The 12,020-nt window shown below is 36.3% G+C and overlaps 1 protein-coding gene across 9 annotated transcripts in view; it reads left to right on the forward strand.

Annotated features, from left to right (window-relative positions):
• DGKB (diacylglycerol kinase beta) overlaps positions 1-12,020 on the forward strand; it is a 750,184-nt gene that overhangs the window by 136,880 nt on the left and 601,284 nt on the right. The gene's annotated exons all lie outside the window — the stretch shown is intronic.

Here is a 12,020-nt window from a genome sequence, read left to right on the forward strand (position 1 = left end):
CTCTGGACAAGGGGGAAGGATGGAAAGACAATTTTAACAGAACTAATTGTGTCCAAATATAATTAGGTGCATTATAGAATAGAGAGAAAAAAATGAAGGAAGGGAGGGGAAGCAAGAATGACTGAGGTACTGTTACCTCTTGGGAAACATATATAGAAAGCAATGTGAATTGTAGAGTTCTCTTTTCCATATCATTTTATGGATGGTAGAGAGGAGGCAGTCATCTGAGGAGGGGGTAAAGTTCTGAAAAGCACGATAATTGCCAGAAATGTTTCTCTCTCAAATGACTGGCAGAGTCACACAGTGGACTCTTCGTGAATTGAAGCCGTAATCCAAAACCCATATAACCCCCCAGAAAAAGTCATTAAAACCATCCCTCTGCTTCCTTCCTCAAGTTCCTTTCCTCCCCCTCACTGCAAATCACTTTGGCGAACAAACTATAATGGTAGTTAAATTTAACTCTCCACCTACGTTATAGTTGGCTGGCCTTCAGTGTGGCCTGGCAATCATCTCCCTTGGCCATTCCCCTTTTCTGTCTCCTGGATGGCTTTTCAAGACCTCCATATTCTCCTCAAATTTCTATAACTTCCCCTCTCCTATTTTCTCAATTGATGGTTTCTCTTCCTGCTTCACTGACTATAGTTGTCACGAGAACTTTATATATGACAGCTGGACAACTCCCTGCCCCTCAGCAAATGAACCCGCATACTCTGCCTTTCCCTTGGGTGAACTGTCCATGCCCCCCTCTGTTCTAAACCAGATCACCTGCTGTGAACAAGAGTGCATTCTATTTTAGTCACTTAAAAAAGTGCCCATCTAGTGGTGTTCCATTCTTTTCCTTAATTGTTAATTTTTCCCTATCCACTGGATCATTTTTATCAGAGTGCTGTTTCCTTTTCTCTTCTCTTAGGAAAATCAGCCTGAGTCCATTTCTAGTAGTCCACCTACTGCTCAAATTGTGTGCTTCCGTTGCAGCAAATCCGTTTGAATGAGCTGTCTCTATTGGCTGCTTTTGAATTCTTCCATTTTACTTTCTCTTAACTTACTCTGGCATTTTGTCCCAACTACTAAACTGAAACAGTTCTTGACAAGGACATGAATGGGTGTCTTACTAAATTTAATGATCAGTTTCTGCTCCTCATCCTACTCGACATTGTGTGACACTTTGCTTCCATGACCCATGTTTCTCCTGGTTTTCTTGCTATTTCACTAGATACTCATTCCTAGTCTCCTTGCAGATCCGTCTATTTTTCTTAACATCTGACATCTGAGAGTTCCATGTCTTAGTCCTTGGTATCTTCTCTATGTCATTCTTCCTGTGATACTCAATTCTGTGGCTTTAAATACCAATTATATACATAACACTAAAATTCAGTTCTTTAGCCTAGATCTTCTCCTGAATTCAACACCCATATATAAATGCTTTCTTTTTTTACTAAAACATTCAATTGAAATATAGTTGGCATGGAACATTAAATTAGTTTCTGTACAACATAATGATTCAACAATTATATACATGATGACATGCTCATCACAATAAGTGCACTGTAATATCATTGATTGTATTCCCTATGCCGTACTTTTCTTTCCCATTATAACTGCTTTCATAATGGCCATACTTGGATGTTTGGTAGATTTTTCAATTATAAAATGCCAAAAATGAAAGTTTTTGTCTCAAATCTGCTCTTTCTCAGTATCCCCCATTCTTCTTTGTGGCAACTTAATCCTTCCAGTTACTCAAACATAAGATCTTAGAATTATTTTTGGTTTTTCGGTTTCAAAACCCACATCCTATCCATCAGTAAATCTTTGGACTCCACTTTCAAAATGATCCAGGTTTCCTACTCTACTGCTAATACATTCATAAAAAGTCATCAAATCTCTGGACTCAATTAATGTAATAATTCCATAACTACTTCCCTGTTTTAACCTTTGTCTTCTAGAGTCTCTTTTCAATACAGTAGCCAGAGCACTCCATTTAAAATATATTTTGAGGGGTGCCTGGGTGGCTCAGTCGATTAAGCGTCCGACTTCAGCTCAGGTCATGATCTCTCAGTCTGTGAGTTCAAGCTCCACTTTGGGCTCCGTGTTGATACCTCAGAGCCTGGGGCTTGCTTCAGATTCTGTGTCTCCCTCTCTCTCTCTTTGCCCCTTCCTTGCCCGCACTCTGTCTCTCTCTCTCTCCAAAAAATAAAATAAAAAAATAAAAAATAAAAATTAAAAAAATATTTTGAAATAACTACAGATGCACAAGAGTTTATATTAAATATGTACAAGGAGCCCCCATGTACCAGTTAGAGATGGTTACACATTAAATAACTACAGTGTGTACAATACCATCAGAATCAGAGAATAGACTTTGTTATAATCCCCAGAGTTTATTCAGATTTCATCAGTTTTACTTGGACAGAGTATTTCTTTTATAACTTAAATCAGATTCAAAGTTTTGCCCAAATGTCATCTGTTCACAGAAGTCCACTCTTGCTATTTAAAATTGCAGACTACATCCTGAAAGTTGATAATTTTCCTTATCATTGTTGTTCTTTCCAAAGCAGTTGAAATCTTCTAATATACTACATTTGCTTATGTTTATTTTCTGTCTTCTTTCACTGGACTACAAACCACATGAGCCAAGAATATTTTCTGTTTTGTGCCTTGATATATTCCAAGTACTTAGAATGATGCTTGTTCTAAACTCATTACATGACTCTCAAATATTTTCAAGAATGATTGGGCAGTCACAACTGTGCCTTTTGTTTTTTCTCTTGATCTCTATTTCTCTTGATCTCTATTTGTTTCTAAAGATTTGTTCACCTCCTTAAAATACATAAATATCTATGTTGATTAATTCATTAATTACTGCTCATGTGAGTGAAATATTAACATATATTCCCAACTCCACATTCACGATGCCATGCTGAAGGCTTGAAATGGCCAAGGTGGGAGGATGTTTACAACAGGTTAATCAACAAACACATAAGTCAGCACTCTGCATCCTCTATAGTAGGTAAATATTTAACAGTACACCACTGAATCATGCTAATCAATTTAGGTCCCAATTAGAATTCATTTTTGTCTTTAGGGAATCTTCATTTATTCTCAAAATAAAAAAAAATTTTTAAGTAACTGCAATTACTACCTGGGCATACATAAAACTCAGCCACAGAGAGAGAATACCAAAAAGCAATCAACTTTTATTTATAGTTGATAAAGTAAATTTTGATCCACAATAAATATTTTATCCTGTAAGCATAAATTAACAAGGTTCATAATCTACCTTCCTAGAAGAGAAAAAGAAATCTGAATGTTGATGCATTGCACTTTCTTTAGGCCTTTAATGTTTACTTATTTTTAGCTACGATCTTCTCTTGCACCAAAAAGAAAATACTTTCATTAAAAATATTAAATATTAAGATGTCTTTGAAGGAGTTTTAATCTTTGGGAAATTATTTCTTTTTTGATTCCTTATGTTTTATTTGTTTATTTTCTTTTTTAAAAATACCTTTATTTTATCTTTTAATTAATTTATTGTTTAATATACATCCAAGTTAGTTAGCACATAGTGCAACAATGATTTCAGGAGTAGATTCCTTAATGCCCCTTACACATTTAGCCCATCCCCCCTCCTACAACCCCTCCAGCAACCTTCCATTTGTTCTCTATATTTAAAAGTCTCTTATGTTTTGTCCCCCACCCTGTTTTCATATTATTTTTGTTTCTCTTCCCTTATGTTCATCTGTTTAGTATCTTAAATTCCTCATATGAGTGAAGTCATATGATATTTGTCTTTCTCTAATTTCACTTAGCATAATATTCTCTGTTTCCCTCCATGTAGCAGCAAATGGCAAGATTTCATTCTTTTTGGTTGTCAAGTGATACCCCATTGTGTGTGTGTGTGTGTGTGTATACACACACACACACACACACACACACACACATATATATGTATATGTATATATACACCATATCTTTATCCATTCATCCTAAAATGGACGTTTGGGCTCTTTCCATACTTTGGCTATTGTCAATAGCCCTGCTATAAACATTGGGGTGCATGTACCCCTTTGAAACAGCATAGCTGTATCTCTTGAATAAATACCTAGTAGTGCAATTGCTGGGTCATATGGCAGTTGTGTTTTTAATTTTTTGAGAAAACTCCATGCTGTTTTCCAGAATGGCTGTACCAGTTTGCATTCCTGCCAGCAGTGCAAAAGAGATCCTCTTTCTCCACACCCTCGCCAACATCTCTTGTTGCCTAAGTTGTTAATGTTAGCCATTCTGACAATTGTGAGGTGGTATCTCATGGTGGTTTTGATTTGTATTTCCCGGATGATGAGTGATGATGAACATTGTTTCATGTGTCTGTTAGCCATCTGGATTTCTTCTTTGGAGAAGTGTCTATTCATGTCTTTTGCCCATTTCTTCACTGGATTATTTGTTTTCTCAGTGTTGAGTTTGATAAGTTCTCTATAGCTTTTGGATACTAACCCTTTATCTGATATGTCCTTTGCAAATATCTTCTCCCATTCTGTTGGTTGCCTTTTAGTTTTGCTGGTTGTTTCTTTCACTGTGCAGAAGCTTTTATTTTGATGAGGTCCCAGTAGTTCAGTTTTGCTTTTGTTTCCCTTACAGAGATGTGTCGAGTAAGAAGTTGCTGCGGCCAAGGTCAAAGAAGTTTTTGCCTGCTTTCTCCTCAAGGATTTTGACACCTTCCTGTCTTACATTTAGGTCTTTCATCCATTTTGAGTTTATTTTTGTGTATGGTGTAAGAAAGTGGTCCAGGTTCATTCTTCTGCATGTCGCTGTCCTGTCTTCCCAGCACCATTTGCTGAAGAGACTGTTTTACTCATTGGATATTTTTTTCCTGCTTTGTCAAAGATTCATTGACCATATGTTTGCAGGTCTGTTTCTGGGCTCTCTATTCTGTTCCACTGATCTGAGTGTCTGTTTTTGTGCCAGTACCATACTGTCTTGATGATTACAGCTTTGTAATATGTCTTGACATCTGGGATTGTGATGCCTCCAGTTTTAGTTTTCTTTTTCAGGATTGCTTTAGGTATTCATGGTCTTTTCTGGTTCCATACAAATTTTAGGATTATTTGTTCTAGCTCTATGAAGAATGCTGGCGTTATTTTGATAGAGATTGCATTGAATATATAGATTGCTTTGGGTATTATTGACAATTTGACAATGTTTACTCTTCCAGTCCAGGAGCATGGAATCTTTTTCCAATCTTTTTCAATTTCTTTCATAAAGTTTCTATAGTTTTCAGTGTATAGATTTTCACCTCTTGGGTTATGTGTATTCCTAGGTATTTTGGGGGTTTTGGTACAATTGTAAATGGGATCAATTCCTTGGTTTCACCTCTTGTTGCTTCATTATTGGTGTATAGGAATGCAACCGATTTCTGTGCATTGATTTTATATTCTGTGACTTGGCTGAATTCATGGATCAGTTCTAGCAGTTTTTTGGTAATCTTTTGGGTTTTCCATATAGAGTATCATGCCATCTGTGACAAGTGAAAGTTTGACTTCCTCCTGGCCAATTTGGATGCCTTTTACTCTTATGTGTTGTCTGATTGCTGAGGCTAAGACTTCCAATACTATGTTGAATAACAGTGGTGAGAGTGGACATCCCTGTCATGTTCCTGACCTTATGGGGAAAGTTCTTAGTTTGTTCCTATTGAGGATGATATTAGCTGTGAAACTTTCATATATGCCTTTTATGATCTTGAGTTCTGATCTTTCTATCCCTACTTTCTTGAGGGTTTTTATAAAGAAAGTGTGCCGTATTTTGTCAAATGCTTTCTCTGCATCTATTGAGAGTATCATGTGGTTCTTGTCCTTTCTTTTATTATTGTGATGTATCACACTGATTGTTTTGCGGATATTGAACAAGATTTGCATCCTAGGTATAAATCCCAATTGGTCGTGGTGAATAATTCTTTTATTGTATTGTTGGATCTGGTTAGCTACATCTTGTTGAGGATTTTTACATCCACAGTCGTCAGGGAAATTGGTCTGTAGTTCCTCTTTTTAGTGGGATCTTTGTCTGGTTTTGTAATCAAGGTAATAGTGGCTTCCTAGAAAGAGTTTGGAAGTTTTCCTTCCATTTCTATTTTTTTGTAACAACTTCAAGAGAATAGGTGTTAACTCTTCCTTAAATGTTTGGTAGACTTCCCCTGCAAATGATCCGGCCCTGGACTCTTGTTATTTGGGAGATTTTTTATTACCAATTTGATTTCTTTACTAGATATGGGTCTGTTCAAATTTTCTATTTCCTTATTTTTCAGTTTTTGTGGTTTATATATTTTTAGGAATTTGTCCATTTCTTCCAGAATCCCCATTTTATTGGCGTATAATTGCTCATAATATTCTCTTATTGTTTGTATTTCTGCAGTGTTGGTTGTGCTCTCTCCTTTTTCATTCTTGAGTTTATTTATTTGGGTTCTTTCCTTTTTGTTTTTGATCAAACTGGCTAGAGGTTTATCAATTTTGTTAATTCTTTCAAAGAACCATCTCCTGGTTTCATTGATCTGTTCTGTTGGGTTTTGTTTGTTTATTTGTTCATTTGTTTTGTTCTTTTTCAATAGCATTGATTTCTGTTCTAATATTTATTATTTCCTGTCTTCTGCCAGTTTTGGTTTTTCTTTGCTGTTTTTTTTTTCCAGCTCTTTAGATGTAAGGTTACGGTGTGTATTGGAGACCTTTCTTCCTTCTTTAGGAAGGCATGGATTGCTATGTACCTCCTCTTCGGACTGCTTTTGCTGTGTCCCAGAGGTTTTGGGCTGTGGTGTTATCATTTCATTGGCTTCCATGTAGTTTTTAATTTACTCTTTATCTTCATGGGTTAGCCCAATCATTCTTTAGTAGCATATTCTGTAGTCTCCAAGTATTTGTTATCTTTCCAAATTTTTTCTTGTGGTTGATTTCGGGTTTCATATCATTTGGTCTGAAAATATACACCATATGATCATGGTCTTTTTGTACTTGTTGAGGGCTGATTTGTGTCCCAGTATGTGATCTATCCTAGAGAATGTTCCATTTTCACTCTAGATAAATGTGTATTCTGTTTCTTTAGCATGAAATGTTCTAAATATACCTATTAAGTCCGTCTAGTCCAGTGTGTCATTCAAAGCCATAGTTTCCGTGTTGATTTTCTGCCCATTGCTGTAAGTGCGGTGTTGGAGTCCCCTACTATTATGGTATTATGATCAATGAGTTTCTTTATGTTGTGATTCATTGATTTATATGTTTGGATTCTCTCACGTTTGGATCATAAATGTTTACAATTGTTAGGTCTTCTCGGTGGATAGACCCCTTAATTATGATATAATGCTCTTCTTCATCTCTTGTTACAGTCTTTATTTTAAAATCTAGATTGTTTGATATAAGTATGGCTACTTCAGCTTTCTTTAGGCAACCATTAGCATGATAGATGGTTCTCCATCCCCTTATTTTCCATCTGAAGGTGACTTTAGGCTTAGAATGGGTCTCTTGTAAACAGCATATAGATGGATCTTGTTTTCTTATCTGTTCCTTTACCCTCTGTCTTTTGATTGGAGCATTTACTCCATTAACATTTAGAGTGGGTACTGAAAAATGGAATTTATTGCCATTATGTTGCCTGTAGAATTGGAGTTTCTGGTGGTGTTCTCTGGTCCTTTCTAGGCTTTGTTGCTTTGGTCTTTTTGGTTTGTTTTTGTTTTTTTGTTTTTTTCTCTCCTCAGAGTGTCCCCCTTAAAATTTCTTGCAGGGCTGGTTTCGTGGTCTTAAACTCCTTTAATTTTTGTTTGAGGAAACTTTTTAAATCTCTCCTTCTATTTTGAATAACAGCCTTGCTGGATAAAGAATTCTTGGCTGCATATTTTTACAATTCAGCATGTTGAATATATCCTGCTGCTCCTTTCTGGCCTGCCAAGTTTCTGTGGATAGGTCTGCTATGAACCTGATCTGTCTTCCCTTGTAGGTTAAGGAGTTTTTTCCCTTGCTACTTTCATGATTCTCTCCTTGTCTGAGTAGTTTGTGAATTTGACTATGATATGCCTTTTTGGTGGAAAGTTTTTGTTGAATCTAATGGGAGTTCTCTGTGCTTCCTGGATTTTGATGTCTGTGTCTTTCCCCGGGTTAGGAAAGTTTTCCGCTATGATTTGTTCACATAACTCTTCTACCCCTATTTCTCTCTCTTCCTCTCTGGGACTCCTATGATTCTGATGTTGTTCCTTTTTAATGAGTCGCTGAGTTCTTTAATTCTTATGTCGTGCTCTTTTGCCTTAGTCTCCCTCTTTTTTTCTGCTTCATTAATCTCCATAAGTTTGTTTTCTGTATCGCTGATTCGCTGCTCTGCCTCATCCATCCTTACCGCCGTGGCATACATTCCAGATTGCAGCTCAGTTATAGAATTTTTTTTTCATCCTGACTAGTTTTTACTTCTTTTATCTCCACAGAAAGGGATTCTAATCTATTTTGAACCCCAGCTATTATTCTTACTATCATGATTCTAAAGTTTTATTCTGACATCTTGCTTGTATCTGTGTTGAGTAAGTCCCTGGCTGTCATTTCTTCCTGTCTTTCTTTTGGGGTGAATTCATTCATTTTGTCATTTGGATGGAAGAAAAGGAATTAATAAAGTAAAAAAAAAAATTAAAAAGTTAAAAACAACACAAAGAAATCAAATAAAATATGCTAGAACCTAAGTGTGTTTTGGTCTTGTGGTTGATTGAATCTTGATAGATTAGGGAAAAAAGGAAAAGATAAGAAAAGGAAAAAAAGGGGGGGAGGAAAACATTTGACAGTTTGAAAAAATGAATAGAATGACATAGAATAAAATGACATTGTAAAATAGAATTTTAAAAAAATTACAAAAAAGTAAAAAAATATAGTAGAAAAAAGGTAAAGAAAATATTTTTAATAAAAATGGCAAATGATTTTTTTCCTCTTTATTCAATAATAAGAAAAGAAAAAGAAAAAAATGAATGAAGGGACCAGCAAACAGAATAAAATATGATTGAAATGACATCTGGTATCCCTTAGAAGTCAAACTAAGAAGCACTTCATAGTCTGTAAACTAAGCAGGTGGAGGGACTAGTTGTGTTTCTTAAGAGTGTGGTTGGCCCATTTCGGTAGGGCTTAGTGTAAGGACTCTGTTCTCCACTAGATCGTGCTGCTTAGCTTACTGGGGTGGATTGTTGTGGCACATGTAGGCATGTATATGCATGCATGGGAGGGCTGAAAATGGCATCTTTCAGCTTACCCAGTCTCTAGTATTGGAACTCCATGTCCTCCCCGACCAGGAATCAAGTCCCCCTCCTTTGTGTCTGGCTTTCATCTTCTCCCTGCTTTTACACTATTTATGAACAATGTGTCAGGCTGCCAGGCATCACCTCCATCCTGAGTTTTATCTCAGATGAGGCTGTGTTTCCCAATCCCTCATTTCTGAGGAACTGTGGCTTTGACCCACTCAGACCCTCTGGGGGAGGGTCTTGCTGAGGAATGGCCAGGTGCCAGCCTGCCCCCAGGAGTGTTCACAAGATCATGGTGTTGCCAATTCCCAGAGACTGTGGTTGGGTGCCAGCCTGCCACAGAAAAAGTTTGTGTGATCGTGTAGAGGCAGCGTTTCAGCGATTATGGTAAATCACAACACATTTGGTACCAGGCTTCACCCTTTACATCCTTATTTCAACACCAGCAAATCTGGTTTTTCTCTGGGTCCACTGGGACATTTGCCTGTGGGGAGGCCTCACAGCCTCTCTCAAATGTCCTCCCAGCAGGGGAACTGCCACTCCTTGAGTGGCCCATGGAGCCCTTGGACCTTGCTCTTTGCTTCTTGGAATTTATCTTTCCCACCAGAGCACCTCCAGGTATCGAGCTACGGACTTTCAGACTCTGCACTCCCTCTGTTTGTAAAGTCTTAATAGTATTTAAATCCTCTCCTTTCTCCTTTCTCCCTTTTTTGTTCAGACACTTGTGGCTGTTGCCACTTTTTATTTTTCTCTCCAGCTGTTTTTGAAAGGGGGGGTGCTTTTCCTGTATTTCTCCCCCATCTCCGTCCTCTCTCCACAAGCAAAAATAGCTCCCTGCCCTCTGCAGCTTCTCTCTCCCCCAGTTCAGCTCTCTGTTCTGCTTACCTGCAGAGTTCTGTGGTTCAGGTTGTGAAGATTGTTGTCTTAATCCTCAAATCCGTTTTCTAGGTGTTCAAGATGGTCTGGTATTGATCTGGCTACATTTCAGGGACAAGAAATGAAAAAAAAAAACAAAAAAACTTCCGTGCTGTTCTGCCATCTTGGCCTTTCCTTCTCAATTACAATTCTTAATTAAAATTATATTTTCAGTATCAATCCTTAGTTATTTTATAGAACAGTGGCTCAAATGCAAATGTATATTTTTCTTAATGAATTTTCCATGTGAGAATATCTCTATGATATGCAGATCATTTTATGGGCATTTCAGACAGTATCCAGTTGGAGGACAGATTACCAGATATGTTGTCTACCCAAGGAATCACTCTTATAAATATTTTGTCCAAGGCATTGATCAAGTGTACACCTCAAAAAGTTAAATATGAATAGATGAACAAGGGAAAAATAGCAAATGCAGAAAATAGTTTTAAGGATTGGTTATTTAAGAGTATTATCATCAAATAATGAATATCAAAAGGAGAAAGGGAATTTTCTCCATAGCCTCACATCAACAGTTATCTTGAAATTAAATAATTGTCTTTCCAGATAAATAGAAATAATTATTATACTGTGTGTAATAGTTTTGTCTAAGATAGTATGACCATTATCTTTTCAAGTTACAAAGATCTCGAGAGCTTAGTAGAAATATGTAGAAAGGGAACTTGCTCTCAGAACTACTTACTAGCTTTTTAAAACAATTCTTCCTAATGTAGCTGTACCATCAGAGTATCTTTGGGATGTTTTTAAAACTCCAGCTATATACATTTCACTTAGCATATAAACTGCTACAGTGTGACTTACTATTTTTAACAATAGTTTCAGGGTTTTTTTTTAATCTGTTTGTACATTTGTTATAATTCTCCCACAAGTAGATATGAACTTTAATGTTGGGGTGACTGGCTCTCCAAATATTTTATTCTATAATGTTGTAGGTGTTTATTTACTGCTGCTGACCACAACTTAAATAGGACATTTTTTTTATATCACCTTGGGATTTACATTAATAGCAATAGCAATTTCTGTATCTTCTCTATTTCTAAAATACTATTTTTTGCTATCGTGACCTCAGATGCAGTTAAATCAGTTTTTAAGTAAAATGCTCTAATAAGTTTTTTTCCCTAATAGAAGTCCCCTGAGCAACAGCTAGACTAAATATATACTTATTAAAGATTATATATAATCTTTACAATCAGGCTAAATATATATAAATTCAGATTAAAGGCTCTGTCAACCTCTTTGCGTCATCAGAGATTTTTTTTTTCCTCCTGGAAATGCAATGTTCTCAGTGAAACAGGGACCCAGGTAGGAAGACGTAGCAGCAAAAATTTTGCTGATTAATTCTCAATTTCTTTATGCATCTCTTTAAGGATAAGAACAGTGGTTAATTCAACCTTAGGTGCATATAAAAATCATGTGAGGAGAATTTTAAAAGTTATCATGTCTAGTGGGATCCACTCTAGTGGATTCAATCATCATCACTGTGTTTTAAGCCCAGGTATCAGTATATTTTAAAAACTACCCACATGATTCTAAGATGGATCCCAGTTTGAGTATCACTGGGTTAGACACAAAGCTGTTTGGGTTATTTTGCTTATTTGAAATACTATATAGTTAAGGGAGACTTTAATTTTCACATTTAACTTTGTACTGAATAGTAATATGTTATATGTGCATTAATGCTAGCTCAGTATTTAGACTAGAAAATTTTCATTTAAACAGTTGAAGCTACAAACCTTATTTCCTACAGGATTAAAATAGCCACTGCAAAGATGATTTAGATTGAGTGCATAAAAAGATTTCTAGGCCACAGATAACCTTTGTTATAAGGGGAAAATACCACGTG

Source organism: Herpailurus yagouaroundi, unplaced genomic scaffold, assembly GCF_014898765.1.
Source record: "Herpailurus yagouaroundi ecotype Mexico unplaced genomic scaffold, PumYag 100, whole genome shotgun sequence".
In the NCBI taxonomy this organism is placed as follows: domain Eukaryota; kingdom Metazoa; phylum Chordata; class Mammalia; order Carnivora; family Felidae; genus Herpailurus; species Herpailurus yagouaroundi.